The sequence below is a fragment of the Momordica charantia genome (assembly GCF_013281855.1).
Source record: "Momordica charantia cultivar OHB3-1 chromosome 6 unlocalized genomic scaffold, Mcharantia_2.0 BLBB01000006.1, whole genome shotgun sequence".
NCBI classification, from domain to species: domain Eukaryota; kingdom Viridiplantae; phylum Streptophyta; class Magnoliopsida; order Cucurbitales; family Cucurbitaceae; genus Momordica; species Momordica charantia.
Genome location: NW_028275164.1, coordinates 19,504,109 through 19,517,852, shown reverse-complemented (window position 1 = coordinate 19,517,852; position 13,744 = coordinate 19,504,109). Strand labels below are relative to the sequence as shown.

At 34.2% G+C, this 13,744-nt stretch overlaps 2 pseudogenes across 1 annotated transcript in view; one reads left to right on the top strand and one right to left on the bottom strand.

Annotated features, from left to right (window-relative positions):
• The window catches only part of LOC111022239 (RNA cytidine acetyltransferase 2-like), a 30,223-nt pseudogene extending 18,060 nt beyond the window's left edge, over positions 1-12,163 (top strand). Inside the window, exons 13-27 of the transcript XR_015791325.1 lie at positions 3,716-3,839; positions 3,945-4,032; positions 4,119-4,218; positions 4,297-4,349; positions 4,782-4,958; positions 5,109-5,146; positions 9,604-9,694; positions 9,927-10,106; positions 10,198-10,306; positions 10,399-10,468; positions 10,642-10,780; positions 10,996-11,124; positions 11,232-11,357; positions 11,680-11,745; positions 11,825-12,163. The product of XR_015791325.1 is annotated as an RNA cytidine acetyltransferase 2-like (transcript). The remainder of the gene's footprint in view (positions 1-3,715; positions 3,840-3,944; positions 4,033-4,118; positions 4,219-4,296; positions 4,350-4,781; positions 4,959-5,108; positions 5,147-9,603; positions 9,695-9,926; positions 10,107-10,197; positions 10,307-10,398; positions 10,469-10,641; positions 10,781-10,995; positions 11,125-11,231; positions 11,358-11,679; positions 11,746-11,824) is intronic.
• Positions 6,030-7,520, bottom strand: LOC148210874 (uncharacterized; annotated as a pseudogene).
• Positions 12,164-13,744: the final 1,581 nt, after the last annotated feature.

Here is a 13,744-nt window from a genome sequence, read left to right as displayed (position 1 = left end):
GAGATCGGACTACATCTAGAAGATGACGATTTTTGCGTTCAACTATACCATTTTGTTGGGGTGTGTCAACACATGAGCTCTCGTGAACAATACCATGAGATTGAAGGTAAGATCCGAGATTAGAGTTGAAAAAATCATGAGCATTGTCAGTTTTAAGTACTTTGATATTAACTTGAAATTGATTTTGGATCATTTTATGAAAGACTATGAATAGGTGGATAGTTTCAGATTTATATTTCATAAGGAATGTCAAACTCAACCGGGTGTGATCATCAACAAAGAGAAGAAACCAACGTGCCCCATTGATATTTTTTACTCCCGAAGGTCCTCAAATGTCTCTGTGAATAAGAGAGAGACTGGGATGGAGAATAAGTATGAGGTGACAAAATGAGCATGTGTGTGTTTGGAGAGTTGACAAATTTTACATTGGAAAAGCTTACTCTTTTTATTGAGAAATAAAGAATGGAACAAATGTTCAAGGTATGCAAAGTTGGGATAACCAAGACGATAGTGCAACATCATGACAAGACTACTATCTTTACTTGAATTATTCAAAGACTTAGAAACACAAGCGAACTCACGATGGGATTCTCTTTGTTGGTAGAGTACGCATTGCTTGAAGAAGATATAACCCTGCATATAATTTAGCATTGCCAATCATCTTCCCTAATCCTAGGTCCTGAAAAATACAAGAGTTGGCACAAAATTAGTTTCACAATTTAAGTCCTTATTCAGCTTGCTCACATACTATAGATTATATTCCAATGTTGGCACAAATAAAACTGATTCAAGAGTTAAGGAGCTTGATATTTGAACACTTCCAATCTCAATTACATTGCAGGTGTACCATCGGCAATGTGAACAAAATGATTACCCATATAAATTTAAAAAGATGAGAACAAGGATCTATCACCTATCATGTGATTTGATGCTCCAGAATCCACTATCCATTCAGATGGAAAAGTTGGAGAATAGAGAGCCATGGGATTCTGGTTACCTTGTTGGGGCACATTCCTAGAACTACTTAGTGTCAGTAGATTTGTTTTGTTCAAGAGTTGTTGTAACATGTCCAACAAATCTTTGGTAAGTGGTTGTTGGTTAGAACTTTCAGAGACAGCAGCATTGCCCCTAGGTTCTCGATCCGTCTTGGCAGTATTTGGCTTCCAATTTGCTGGTTTCCCATGTAATTTCCAATAAGTGTCTTTTATATGTCCCAATCTATGGCATTGGTCACACCATGGTTGCTCTTTGCACTGCCAACTATCACCATATGGTTGGGAATTGCCTCGAGCAGCGAGAGCGATTGGACTATTATGGTAATTATGTTGGGAAATGAGAGCAAATCCACTTTGAGTAGGAGAATGTTCAGTGGGTCCCAACATTATTTGTTTTCGACTTTCTTCTCGACGGCCTATAGAAAAGACTTCTCAAAGACTGGGAAGTGGCGTAGAACCAAGGATTCGACCACGAACTTCGTCAAGAGATGTATTAAGGCCCATGAGAAATTTGAAAATCCTTTTTGTCTCCACAATTTCTCAGAAGAGAGCACCATCAGTAGAACATTTCCAGTCATGAGTGTCAAACAAGTCCAACTGTTGCCAATACTATAAAAGTTTCGAAGGGATGGTTAAGGATGTCGAAGACACATATTTCTCTCTCCATAAGCACTAAAGAAGAGCTCTAGCTGCACTACCCCAAAGAATTTTCAATTTTCCTTTAAATAGCCACCCTTGCAAAACCTAATGGAGCCAATCATCTACTGCTCTAGGCATACAAGAGGAGAAACCCATCTCTTTCATTAGAAAGGACCAGCTTTTGTAGATAAAAGGGCAATATAAAAAAAAGATGGTCCAAACTTTCAGCACTATTGAGAAACAAACAGCACACTGAGGGAGATAGCACCCACTGTAGAAACTTTTTCTGAAGATTGAGACTTTTATAAGCTAAGCTCCACAAGGACACCTTCATTTTTTTGGGTAGGCAAAATTCCATATTTGCTTGAAAGAGGAGCTTTTAATTTCAAGGGGGAAACCAGTCAACCTAAGAAAAGTAGATCTCGTTGAAAAGTGTTTCCCATTCTTGATAGCCCACCGAATTTTGTCATCTTCTTCCCTTCTCTGAAAAGAATTCAGCTTGTCCATCAGATACAACAAATTCACCACTCCTTGGTCAATAGACCTCTCTTAAAGGCCAAATTCCAATCACAATGGTCTTCATTCCAGCAATCTGCTATTACAGACTCCTTCTTAAGGGAAATAGTTTACAGATTTGATTTCCCAGGGAACTAACTTTCCAAAATCTGATTCTTTGCTCTTTATTAACCTTGAACTGAACAAACTTAAGGAAGGAGCTCTACTATTATTTTCAATATCAACCCAAGGTCCCCTTAGATGCTCCCTTTCGGCATGATGGGTGTTCAACCGTGTGGCTCAACTCCATAAATGCCAGCAATTATCTGTCTCCAAAAAGCATTTTCTTCACGGGAGAACCTCCAAATCCACTTATGGAGAAGGGCATCATTTTTATGCTTAAAGTTTCTAAAACCTAAACCTCTGTAGGCTTTAGGCAACGAGGAAAGCTCCCATTTGACCGATGTCTATGGGGATGGCACTCTCCACCGCTCCAAAATAAGTTCCTCACAATTTTCTCGATTTCCTTCACGCTTTGAAACGGGCTTTGAAGATAGAAAAGACATAAATTGGCAAGCTATTCAAAACTGATTGAGCAAGAGTAAGCCTACCCCTTTAAAAAGTATGAGATTCCTCCATCTCTGAGTTTGCTCTAAATTTATTAACGATCAGGTCTCAAAAAGAAGCCTGGTCGCGGGATTTCTCATCTCCCTTTGTTCTTTCTTGATTAATATAAGTTTTGTTTCCCATAGAGAACTACTAACATAAAAATTAGTTATAATTTTCCAATCACCAAATATGGTCAATTTGCTTAATATTATCCAACTCATTTGCTTCTTGTTATAAAAGAGGGCGTCCATGGAATTAGCAATTTTATGGCCCTGACAATAAGCTCTCTGTAGTGATGTTTTGTGTTAAGCCAACTCTAATATTTAGCGGTACTTGGTATTCACAAAAGGAATATAGTCCTTACATTCCATTAATGCACGAAATATGTGGAAGTTTTGTGTAAGCGTGGGTTGCATATTTTTTGTATATTCTAATTGAATGTTGTACCTTATTCTTTTTAACGTATATTTTATGTCTTTTTCCTCTTTTTCCTTTTGTTTTTTTTGTTGCTTAGCTCTACAAGGTAGACCTTTAAATGGCCAAAGTTTTGATGAACATAATTGGGTTGAGTCTTTTGCATTATAGAATTCACTGTGAAATATATATATATTTTTAAATGAAATGATTTCATTGATATAATGAATAAGGAGAGAGGTGATTACAAAAAGGGAGAGAACCCGTAATGGGTCACAAAAAGGCTCTCCAATTAGCTATCAAGGAGGCAAAACTATAGGAGTGAAAAGGGGAGAGCATTTACACCAAGTAATAACCAAAAAAACAATGGATTCAAAAATGGCATGTGGAGAGCGTTCCTTTGCTTGGAAGATACGGCGATTCCTTTCACTGTGAAATCTTTGCTAATAACTCTTTTGTTTTTTGCCTTTAGGCATGTCTTTCTAAACTAATCAGCTCATGCTCTCGTACAATAGATCCTAGCTTTGGCTTTTAGTGGGCATCCTTTTGGTTTCTGGTTGCAGGGAGGAAATTTTGTATGTTAGAATTGCAGGAACCTATTAGATATGCTTCTGAGGATCCTCTGGAGAATTGGCTTAATAGTTTACTTTGCTTGGATGTCACAAGTTTCATACCTCCCATCTTGAGGTTAGTATGGTGATTTTTCGTTTTCTAATATTGGTGGCTAAGTTATGCTTATGTGTAAAAATCAATGGTTGTTATACTTATTTATTTATTTCCTTTTTGGCCTAGGCTTCCCCTTCCTAGTGAGTGCAATTTATATTATGTGAGTCGAGACACTCTCTTCTCCTTTCACAAAGAAAGTGAAACTTTTCTGCAGGTGCTTTTCATACTTCTATTTGATCTCTAAACCACTATAAGTTTGTTGGTTTTGATCTCAATTTGTTGTTTTATTTCTTTATGTAGCGGATGATGGCTCTCTATGTTGCATCTCACTATAAAAACTCTCCTAACGATCTTCAATTAATGGCTGATGCTCCAGCTCATCATCTCTTTGTGTTGTTAGGTATATTCCTATTCCTTGATGTTTCTATTTTTACATTTTATTGACATTCGAAATGATTATTCTTGACCTCATGAGTAGGTCCTGTTGATGAGTCGCAAAATGTCCTACCAGATATTTTATGTGTCATACAGGTTAGTGAAAAAATATGTAGTTTGTCCTAGCCGAATTAACACCTTTAACATTTAATTTCACATTTTCCCTTATATATGTCCAATTTTCTACTCCCATTCTGGCCTTCTCTTCTTCACTATATTTAAGGCAATCTCTGTTTGTTCAATTTCTTGCCGCCCTCTATTGCAATGTTTAAAATTGTGTGCTTGCTTCTATTTGTCCTCCCGAAGATAGGCGGTGGTTTTTGTATTTGATAATAAAATCCAGTTTCCTTTTTGTATTCAATTTTTTCATGTATGTTTGGTTGTTTTACAAGACTCCATTTTTGAAAGATCGAAGTACATTCTTTCTTTTGTGTCCATTCAAATATAAATAATTAGTAATATGTAGAATTTAGTAGCTTTATGGAATAAAACACTTTTTTATGAGTCGAGTAAATTTCATGTATTCAGGTTTGTCTGGAAGGACAGATCTCTCGCAATTCTGCATTCCAGAGTCTGCAAAGGGGTCGTCAGCCACCTGGGGATCAAATACCTTGGAAATTTTGTGAAGTATTCAGGGATACAAATTTTCCAAGTCTCTCAGGTGCACGTGTTGTAAGGATAGCTGTTCACCCTAGTGCTTTAAGGGTATCTATCTAACATCTTTTGTTCTTGTATATTGATTTTTAATCATTTGTAAGGATAGCCGTTCACCATAGATTTATCAACAAAATGGGCTTATAAATTAAAAAAGTTACTTGTTTCTCAAATTATCAAATGCCTCCGATGTTTTTGTAGGAGGGATATGGTTCAGCTGCCTTGGAACTTTTGATAAGGTATATTCTATTTCTGAATATTTTTCCTTCTCTCAAATTTATTTTCACACCTTAAATTATACCTCACTGTTTTTTGTTATTTATTCGAAATCATATAATAACATTTTGTTAAGAAGGCATTGGTTGAATGCTATGAAACACGGACACATATTTTTGGGCAAAGTATCTGTGTTGGACACGGATACATCTAGACACGTGTCTGACACGAAATTTTGCATGTCTTTCTTTTTTCTTTTTTTTTTTTCAGACACGGGTAGACATGGGAAGTGACACGTTGGTTACTTTTTTTTTTTGTTTCTTAAGCCCAAAATAACAAGCTCAATCAGCCTATTAGTAATTAAAAAAAAAGAAAACTTAAAAATGGATAAACAAAAACAAAACAAACGAAAACCCTAATCCCACCCAACCCAATTGAACACCCAAAACACAAGCCACCACCACAAAATTCACCGACCACCAGGGAAGAAGCTGTCGCCGTTGCGGTTGCACACTTCTGTCGCCACCGCACGCCTCTTTCGTTGCTACCGCCATTGTCGCCGCCGGCCTTTCCTGCCGCTGAGATCCACCCACCCCTTTGTTTTGTTCTGTTTCTGTGAGTTAAAAACTCTAATATAACTTTTTTTTTTCTTAATTTTGTATGACTTAAATTAAAGTAAAATATGTTATTGTTCTTGAATATTAGGATGCCATCTTCAACCCATTCATCAAATTCAAATCCATCCCAAGACAATTGAAGTCCACTAAAATGTATGAGATTGGATGTAATTGAAGTCCACTAAAATGCATAAATATCAAGTCAATTACATCTAATCTTCAACAAAAGTTACAAAATACAGTTCAAAAGGACTAATACAAAGAAATCTTAAAGACTAAAGTTATCCTCTCAAATCTCTATAGCATCCCCGTGACCATCATCGTTAAAAATTACAGCCCTCCAAATTTGGTTTATCCAAAGACAAATTTGCTACTTCAAGCATGTCTGCTTCAAAAGAATCATAATTATCTCTAGCAATATCCCATGACTTAGTCTCTTCTGAATATTCTGGACTTCTTGATAAGCGACGAAGATTACTATGGATGAATACTAAATCTTATGCACGTTGAGGCGTCATTTTATTCCTCTTGGTAGAGTTAACAAAAGAATATGTGCTACAATTTCTCTCGCAACATTGAAGAGGAAGAAGGTGTCTAAATAATTTAAAGGCAATTGCTTGAAGCATTGGTGCATGGACACCATGAGTTGCCCACCAACTTTTAGGATCTAATAGATGTCTATCCGCTATAGAATCATAATCAACAAAATCTCTGGATTTCGTAGAGAAATTTGCAAATTCTATATTCACCTTTGTACGATCCACAAAGTTATTAAAATACCTTTTCAAACACTTCATTCTCTCTCGAGTTAATTCCACATCTTGACTCAGAGGCACACGATTAGGGTCTTCTGCAAGTCATTCTTCACTATAATACCTAAATAGAAGTTTTAAAAAAAAATTTAAACTCTATGATTAGAATAAGGATTAAAAGATAGATAGTAATTAAGGAGTAAGTACCCTGAATTTAGAGAATGTACCAAACAATGCAGTGGAGTATTGTTTTTGTTCCAACGATCAATGAGAATGTTGTGCACCGCATCATAAAAAGATGATTTTTAACTTGATTGCAATCATTTATGTCTAGATATATGATTGTCTTCACCTTTTCAATTATCAAATCTCACATATCATATACCAAATGTGAACAAAGTTTGTGTGTATCACAAGCTCTGATCATGTGGTACATAGGTGAAGTGAAGGAAAGAATATAGTCGATTTTGTCCCACCATAAGTCATTGAGTAACAGCTCATTTACATCTTGAGTCTTTCCTACATCATCTCTCTGTAATTTGTTCACTTGTCATTGATGACCATAGCTTGTAAACCACCTTTAATGAGTTTGTGAACCTCTTGAGCATAATGACAATCGATGCAAAATGTGTTTCAACCACAAAAAACAATTCAAGAGGTACAAATTCATTAAACGTGGCTAGTCTCGTAGAATGATTCATGATAAAAAATTTTCACTACCATGATGTCACCAACAACATCAGATATCCAATTGCATTCTCCAAATGCAATTTGATTGTTTTCAACATTCTTGCTAGCACATGTTTTTCAAGGCAAGATTCAAGGTATGCACTACACATGGTGAAAAAAAAACATGGTGTTCGTACCATCATTGGAAATTGTGCTTCGATGATTTGTTTTGCACCTTTGCAATTAGGAGTATTATCTGTTATCACTTGCACTACGTTTTCATGACCGACTTCGTTAATCACTTCTTTCATCAAATTGGTGATGCAATACTTGTCTTTGATCTTGTCGGAACAATCCATCGCTTTCAAAAACATTGGTCTACCTTAAGAAATGACCATAAAGTTGATTAAAGGCCTCCTTTGTGAGTCGCTCCATCCATCAGTCACAATACTCACCCCTTTCAAACTCCATTCACCTTTAATTGGTACTATTAACCTCTCAATATTTGTGTTTTCTTTTTGTAGAAGACTCTCCTCAACAAATTATATCCTTGCAACATATGATTTTCAGCATAACTAAAGGCACTCTAAAATGTGGATTTCTTGCTAAATGAAATGGCAAGCCAACGAAATAAAACATTCGAGCAATAAGTGTATGCAATTGATCTAGAGATGCCTTGTTGAATGACCTTTCAATTGCAGTTGAAGCACCCTTCATTTTCTTTGCCTCAATATTGCTCGTGTTGGGAAAATTATTGACATTAACACCACCGATTGATATGACCGGAGGTAGTAAAGGAATATTTTTAGGAGCTTTTCCCTCCTTTCGAATCTTCACTTAATCTTCCAATTTCTTCACATCGACAATATCTTTAGGAGTAATTTTTAGACATACTCCAATTCCTTGACCATTTATCTTTAACAAGTGAGCTCTAAACCTTGTATAAGAGCTTTTCTCGATGGCATGACAAAAGTTACATTGCCATGAAAAAGTTTCACCCGTCACTCAATATTTTATAATCTTAGTCACATATTGAGAAAGAGGTTTTGAATCATCTTCAATACTAGAAGAGGTCGATTCTTGGGATGGATTTGAATTTGATGAATGGGTTGAACTTTGAAGATGCCATCCTAGTTTAAGAACAATAACATATTTTACTTTAATTTAAGACATACCAAATTTGCCAAAGCGAACATAGCTCAGTGGTAATTAGCATATATTTCCAACCAAGAGGTTATGAGTTCGAATCCCCACCCCCACATGTTGTACTAAAAAAAGTCATAAAAAATTTAGAAGAAGAAAAAAGTTACATTAGAGTCTTTAACTCACACAAACAAAACCAAACAGAGGGGTGGTTAGGTCTCGGTGGTAGCAAAGGCAGGCGGCGGTGGTGACAGAGGCGTGCGGCGGCAACTAATGTGTGCAGCGATGGCGGCGGCAGCTTCTTCTCTAATGGCCGGTAGATTTTTGCGGTGGTGGCTAGTGTGTTTTTTGTTTTTGCATGGGTGCTCGATTGCGTTGGGTGGGATTAGGGTTGATGTTTTTATGTTTTTGTTTATCATTTTTTAGGTTTTTTTTTTAATTAGTAATTGGCTTATTGGGCTTGTTATTTTGGGCTTAGGAAACAAAAAAAAGTAACCAACATGTCCCTTCCCGTGTTCGAAAATTATATTAAAAGAAAAAAGAATTCGGACACGTAAAATCGCATGCCGGATGTATCCGTGTCCGAAACAGATACTTTGCCCAAAAATATGTGTTCGTGTTTCATAACATATTATCAATGAATTTGTTTCTTCTTAAAAAAAGAAAGAAAAGAAAATTATCCCTCTAAATGGCTATTGATAGTTCCCTTTGGAAAATATTTCCATAAGGCATAGTTTGACTTCGGCCAAATATGATCTAGAAGGATTTATGGTACTGCGTTGTCTAGCTAGCCTGGAGTGTTGTTTGACATTGTTGAGTGAAGAGAGAATCATTTAATTGTGATATTAAGTTTCAGGTTTCAAGAATGCGCTAGAGTTGGCATTTGAGGGATGGAAGGGTATCCAACTTTCTGTTTGCTCAAAGGTTCTCTAGGTTTATTTCTATTGCTAGAACTAATTAGCTGTATGGTTGCTCAATGTAGGAATATCAATGTTCAATCCTAGAGTCTTCACTTTAATACAAATAATAAAGATCAGAGGTGGATAGTATTTCTTTATATGATAATGTATGTATTGACTATTCACTTTTTATTGAACAGGATAAACGGTTCTTACAAGATCGTTTGAGTGTCTTTTCTTGTAAAATTTTATTCAAACTTTGATATTTTTTATTCCATTTTCCACATTCAATTAAATCTGATCTTAAGACCACCTTCTAAAAGATGGGTGGAGAAATTGTACGTATCTTGTTCATTATTCTAAAGTTTTAAAACTAAATATGGTCTTCATTTTTCTGTAGGTATTATGAAGGAAAATTAACAACGCTTAGTGAGACAGGATGTGAGAATGTATTCACCACCAACGAAAAAGTCATTGAACATGCCAAAAAGGTTAGAATTTAAACGAATTTGTCATAATCTATAATTGTCTTTACCTCTCAATATTATGTTTATACTGGGTAGGTCAATTTTTTTTTTCTTGACGATTTTTTTATTTGACCGTGTTTGATATTTTCAAGGTTTATGGATAGTAGACACGCCTTTTACATTGATATTATTCGTTCTTTCGTAATGTCTTTGTTTCTGTTCTAAGCAGAATTTATTACTTATGTATAACTTTCAGGTGTCATTGCAAGAAGAAACCATAGTTCCTAAGCAAAATCTTCCCCCATTGCTTGTTCCCGTTTGTGAACGTTCACCTGAAAAGATTGATTACATCGGTGCTTCCTTTGGACTCACGACCGAGCTATTCGGGTTTTGGAAGAAACTTAAGTTCCTTCCATTTTATATTTCTCGGATGCCAGTTACAATTCTAATCATCTATTGTGTTTTTTGTTATTAGTACTATTTTTCATCTTCCCTATTTTATTAATATCAATTTTAAATGCAAATAGAATGACATGACTGGTGAGTGTAGCTGTATGGTGCTCAGGCCATTAGATCATGACCGAATTAAAGATGGTAGTTCTGAACCTCATGGGCTTGCCTCTGGATTCTATAAACGTGAGTAGCTTGGTCATAATTTTTGTTGCATGTTTTTTCATGATTGGTTTTTAAGGTTGAAGATATAATAATGTAATATTGACATGTTATAGGGTTTAGAAGTAAGTTCATCTTTGATATTCCTCATTTCTTTCGAGATCTCAACTACAAGGTTGTTATGAGGTATGTGTATAAAGGTTGTTATAGGGTTTAGAAGTAAGTTCATCTTTGATATTCCTCATTTCTCTCGAGATCTCAACTACAAGGTTGTTATGAGGTATGTGTATAAAGTTCTTGCTTATTGGTACATCAACTCATTATATTGTAATGCTTATTGGTTCTTCACACCTCTTTAGTATATTGGATCCGAAGATTAGTTTCTCTGAGGAAGAATCTATGGCATCTCCAGAGAAGGAAAGTTCAAGCTCACTTATTGATCTTGCTAGTTTTGACGAATTGGAAGCGTATATTAATAATCCGATCGACTACAAAGAGGTGAGGGTCACACACACTTGTATCTAGCTTTGTTTCTTCTAATTGTCATTCTTGGATAACATTTTCTTGTAGGTTGAAAATATTGAAATATTTTGCAAATTGAAATTTGTATTATAGTGTTCTTTCACACCTTTTTTTTTCTCTTCAAGGAAGACTATTAGTCTTATTGTTGTACTAAACAAAACTGATTTTTTTTGTTTCTTCAATTTTTGCAGGTCTTTCATATTGCAACTACCCTTGCTCAAAACTTCTTTGATGGAAAACTTGTAGTTACATTATCTGCCGTCGAGGCTTCCATTTTATTATGCATTGGCTTGCAACTCAAAGATATATCAAGTGTTGAGGTCTCAAAGTTTTCAAACTCTAGTAGCCACAAGTATTGTGTTATTGCTCTGCACTATAACAACCTAGCTAATTGGTTTTTTTGTTGTGTTTTTTACTACTTCAATAGGTTAATATGAAATTAGGAAGGCCACATGTCTTGTCAAAATTCTACAAATTGATGAAGAAATTCTACCATCATTTCAAGGACTTGTTAATGAAAGAGATTGGCACAAGTTTTCCTCAACCTAAGGAGGTAAGATGTTATTGTCTTGTCTCATTATTTTGAAGGCAATGAATTGATAACTATTTTGTTTTTGTTTAGAAAATAAAGCATAACTCCTCATTTTAAGAATTATGCTTTCTTTTCTCACAAATTCTTCATCATGCTTTTCACACCTTTTAAAAACACATTTGACTTAACAAATTTCAATTTTGGGTTTAATAGATTGTCAACGACCCATTAGACTCAAAATTGAAAGTTCAGACGTATATTAGACACAAAATTGAAAGTTAAGATACCTATTAGAGACACAAACTTAAAGTTGAGTGACTTAACCTAATATTAAAATGTTTAGGTAATTCTAAAGTCACATGATATCTCAGTTGATGCTGACCTATGCGAAGGAGCCAGACAAGTAAATGTAAGTATAACAAAAACTTAAATCTATTGTATAATATTTCTTTTTTATATTATAGTCTTATTTATTTATTTTGAAGAAGGAATATGAAAAAACGATAGGAGATGAAGCTATAGAATTGCACAAGTATGCAATTGAAAATAGAGAAGCTGAATTTAAGCAGGCCCTTGGACAGTGCAGTTTATTATCACCAAGTGGTGTTATTAGTGTCAAATCATCTAATGGGAAACCTGCAAAGTTGGATGTTACCCTTAAAAGTTCCAAGAGAAAAAGAAAACATTAGAGGTTTCCTATAAGCTTTTTCCTCGCATTTTATACATTTCTAAACTATTTCTTGTTAATGATCAAGATTATAGTGTATAATTTATTTCCACTGTCAATTACTTTATGATACTATTTATATACAGGTTATTTTGTTTCAGTCTGTTTAAATTCGAAATATTGCATCCTTTGTCAATTTAGTTCTTTTGTTATATGAATTTATTGATAAGAACTCTCAGGATTGCGCTAATCTGTTATCTTATTAACTTTAACAAAAATTTAGTTGGCTGGTTTTTCTTCAACAAAGAAAAGGAAAAAGAAATGTTTGGTTTGACTTATGTAAGCAGTAAGCATGATAGGAATTATGAAAATTGTATTTAGTATCTTAATTTTTAATAATTTATTATTCAAAGCCAATTTTTCTTATTTACGTGGATTCTTGTAACCTGACTTTGTATTCATACAAATAGTGGTTGTAGGAAAATATTTGTACACAGCACGTCTTGCATACCAGTTGAGTAAGAAAATCCTTTTCTTTGTGTTCTAGTTCCTAGCGTGTCATTTTATAACACATTATCCGTACGAGCATTTATCACTTTAATTTTGCTAAAGGTAGAATTTTATTTATACTTTTGTTATATGTGGTAAACATAGGAAGTTATCTGTTTCACATGATAGACTCCTGGTTGTGAAGTTTCTGTTGAATTCTTCATGATTGAAAGGCATGTTTTGTTGTAAAAGTATACATGTGTTGGTGCAAAGAAGAGTGGGTTAGGGACCTTGTGAAAGAAGCCAATTAAGGTTAATATCATGGCTTTGGGTACAAATGATCTCGAGTGTTGGGCCACACATACAAATAGTCGAAGGTCGATACGTCAACGTTGGAAAATTAAGTGAGTTATAATTGCGATACTTGATTTATTGAAGAATGTTGTAGCGACGAATATTGTTATGCCTAGTTATTTGTGTGGCTTGGGGGGCTATTTACTAACCATTTTCCCTAAAAAATTTGATAGGAAATCCTTCTAGCTTATGAGAGTTGTCTTCATGCATTATTTGAATAAAAATTGAACGGATAATCTTAATAATGTGCCATATCTTGGTACTAGAAAGTTTGGGTGTTAAAAAATATTTTTTTAACCTTTTTATAGTCATTTATAATTATGTAAAAATACAAATCTTATTTATGAGAGTGACTATTAAAATTTATGCAATCGTAAAGCCACAATTAAAATCTTGTAAAAGAAAATCTCTGAGGAAAGTCAATTTAAACTATAGGATAAAATTGTTACATATTAAGGTTTAAAAATTAAATTGTTGTCAATTTAAAATTACAAGAACTAAATCATTACAAACTATAATTTAGGGATTAAAGTGTTACTTTACCAAAAGTACAGGAACTGTATTTTTTAACCAATAATAAATTAAGTTTTACTGTTGACAAGTGATTTGAAGTTTATTTTTATTTTATTTTTAGTTTGATAATGGGGAAATGTTTTAACCAGTTATGTGTACACATACTTATTCTTGTAATATATGTTGAAATTTGTGAATAAAATAATTTTTAATATAAAAGGATGAATCCCAACTTTTCATGAAATAATATATTTTTTTAAAGTACACAAGAAAGATTATGTTCTTATATCAAAAGACATGACTCTACATGAAAAAATATGATTATTTGAATGACTACAAATAGTTTGTATATATAGGATTCATTTTATGTTTTGAAAAAAATTGA